General features: G+C 38.6%; 1 non-coding gene across 1 annotated transcript; it reads right to left on the bottom strand.

The window, feature by feature from the left end:
- Positions 1 to 1,299: 1,299 nt before the first annotated feature.
- On the bottom strand, positions 1,300 to 1,462 carry LOC142449380 (U1 spliceosomal RNA). The gene has a single exon (XR_012784573.1). It is a non-coding gene; the product is annotated as a U1 spliceosomal RNA (small nuclear RNA).
- Positions 1,463 to 3,246: the final 1,784 nt, after the last annotated feature.

Raw genomic sequence — 3,246 nt, 5'->3', positions numbered from 1 at the left:
GCTTGAAGATAAACAAGTGGCCATCTAGCCCAGGAGCAACAAAGCCCACATGAAAGAAGCACACCAGTCTCTGTGATAATGAGGTGTCGATGGGATCAGGTATCGGACATCAAAGACCCAGAGCAATAAAGCTTAATGTGAATGAGGGGCTAGTTTGGAGTGGAGGCCCAAAGCCTATCTGTAAGCAATTGTACATCCCCTTACAGAAGGATCGAGGGGAGAAGATGGGCCAACCAGGGTGTATATAAGTTATTGATTTTAATTTATAGAAAAGCATGTTATCTTCATCATTACTCAAAAGATTATGAGTATTTTATCATCCTTGATTTCCCTTTTAATTAACAATTAGCATACATACTTGAGTGTAAGCGGACCCAAATATCAGCTGAGGCATGTAATTTTACCACAAAATGGCATTAAAATGAGCTGAAAAACTTGGCTTATACATGAGTATATAAGGTAACTTTGGAGTGATTATGAACAAATTTATGTAAAATCTCCCTTTAGTTTACTTTTATTCCAGTCTCTGAGGTGATGATGAAATAAATTCCTCTCCTTTTTAAGCTAGTTTTTGGTCTATACAAATGATTGTTTACTGGAAAGTGTCTTACTTTGACAGACATAAATCAAGCTACTCAAAAATTCAAAATATGCAGATTTGCCTAAACTCTTTTAAAATGAAAATGTTTATGTAATATCTATGAACAATTCTCTGGGAAGCTTCTAAAAATGAGAAAGACATTTCTTACTGTTGTTCTAGTTCACAATAAACAACAGCTTTAAAATAGTCCAAGTTAATCAGTGATCAAATAAATTGAGAGACACATTTTGCATCTTTGAAGATATCCAAATATAGCTCAACCATGAGTGGATGCAGATACTATCAATGTGACTTTTTAAGCAGATGGAAATTAAAGATCACTTTTAGTTGTTGTCATAAAGTGGGTACATGGAAACAGTCCTATACCAATCCTATGATGGATTGTGGGTTTGATTGATTCATTGACTGATTTCTGTAATTCGATTGCCACACCTTTCTTCCTAGCTCATCTTGGTCTGGAAGTTCCACTGAAACCAATTCAACACCAGAGCAAAACTCAAATCTCCATTTATAGATGGAAGGGGCTGTGCTTGAGGTGCAGTGGCTGTCACACGGAAGGAGGGGATTTTACCACTGAACCAGCATTTCCCTTATAAGATCTGTTCATATATTAATAGTATTTGCATATGGCTATTTGTATTTACTTTTCAAACAACTGATTATTCATTTCCTTTGTGTATTTTTCTTTTTCTTTTTTAAAGGGGAGAGCACAAACGCAGAAAACCACTACCACACAAGATGCAGGCGAGTTTCCCACATTTGGGGACATTGCAGGGGTCAGCATATCAAGAGTGCAATGGGTGAGCCTCACCCTGGGAAAACCACCTTCGTGATCATGGTATCTCCCTGCCAGGTGAGTATGCTTTGTGTATTTTTCTAAAGGCCGTCAACAACATTCATTCAGGCAGCAAAATAAATTTTCTTATCAGATTAACAAAGATTAAAAAACTAGTAGTATGAGCATTGATTATCATTGGGGATAAAAATGCACCTGTTCACTGTAGCAGAATATAACAGTTTTCATCCAATTGCCTTTTGGAAGGAAATGTAGCATTATTTTAAAATTGAAAATGTACTTAGCATCTCACCCAGCATTTCTGCCACTGGAAATCTAGCCTACAAATATGTTCATGCAAATAAGCAAAGATATTTTGCATGCAGCTTGTTTTTGAAGTATTGTGTGCAATCCTAAAATATTATAAATAACTATCTTCAATACAAAACGGGTTAAATAAGCCATACAATGGAGTATTATGCTACTATCTTAAGAAAAGAGGCACATCTATGGATCTCTATGTTAGTCTGGGTTGACTAGAGAATCCAATTCATAGACATTGATGTGTATAAGAAAGCGTTTATATAAAGAGCAATTGTATATTAAGAAAACATCCCAGCTCAGTCCAGATCAAGTCCATAAGTCTGATATTAGACCATATGACTGATATCAGTCTAAAAATTCCTCTTCAGACTCATGCAACCCATGCAGTGATGCCACATGCAAGAAGATCACAGGCCAGTGGGTAGAAAGTCTTGTGCCTCCAGTGTTGGTGGAAACATCTCAGCACTCAGGTGGGTCTCTGTGTGGCTCCTCTAGCTCCAGAGCTCTGGCTCCCCAAGCATACCTCCATGTGACTTGTCAACAGGAATGTCTCCAAGAGAGATTATGTGTCCACTCCCTCTTCGGGAAGAAAGACAGGAGTTCTCAGAATCCTCAGAAGGACAAGCCCACACAGAGGCCTCATTGGCTATGACCTGATTGACAGGCTGGATTCCACCCCTTCCTCAAGTTGCCAGTAGATTATGTAACTGCCACAATCTTGAAAGATACGCAAAAGAACCCATAAAATGAAGGAAGTAAGTTGCAGCAAGCTGGGGACAGCTTTTATTTTTCCTTTTATACAACACTCTCAAGTTTTACCAGAGAGAAAATTTCTCAATTTTAGAAGAAAAAATGAGAATGCCACAATTTCTAAGTTACAAAATAGATTACAAAAGAAGCAGAAGAAAAACCTCACCCCCGATGAGTCCATTGTGACTCCTAGTGACCCTACAGGAAGGAGCGAAGGTGCCCCCGTGGGTTTGAGTCTTACTCTTCATGGAAGTAGAAAGCCTCATTTTTCTCCCATGGAAAGGCTGGGGGTTTCCAACTGCTGACCTTGAGTTTAGCAACGCAGGCCAGTAACAGTAAAATCGGGGCAAGCCCAGATAAGGAAAGAAAAAGAAAAACATTTTGTAAAGAAGCTCTGAAGCCGAGTGGATTAAGCTTTGGACTGCGAGCTGAAGAAAGATCGGTGCTCCAGACATCAGGGAAAGAGGAGGGATCTATGTCCATAAAAATGACAACCCTTAGGGGCCAGTTCCACTCAGTTTTTTTGGGTCGCTATGAGTTGGAATTGACCTGATGACGTTGGATGGATGCTTTGTAAACTCAATTCTACATATACTATACCAGGGGCTTCAAAACTTTCGTGGTAAGAAAAGCTATTATTTTTTAATTTTGTTTTCCAGGGTCTTTTTGAAACTCCCCTATAATAAGGAATTCATCTCTTCAACCTCTAAGAGATTCAAAAGGTTCAGAACTTCCCTTCTCAAAAAATTTATCTATCTACTTTCTTCAGCTAAGAAGATCCAGTTTAAGCCACAGC

Source organism: Tenrec ecaudatus, chromosome 5, assembly GCF_050624435.1.
Source record: "Tenrec ecaudatus isolate mTenEca1 chromosome 5, mTenEca1.hap1, whole genome shotgun sequence".
Classification (NCBI taxonomy): Eukaryota; Metazoa; Chordata; class Mammalia; order Afrosoricida; family Tenrecidae; genus Tenrec; species Tenrec ecaudatus.
This window is presented reverse-complemented; position numbering and strand designations above follow the sequence as displayed.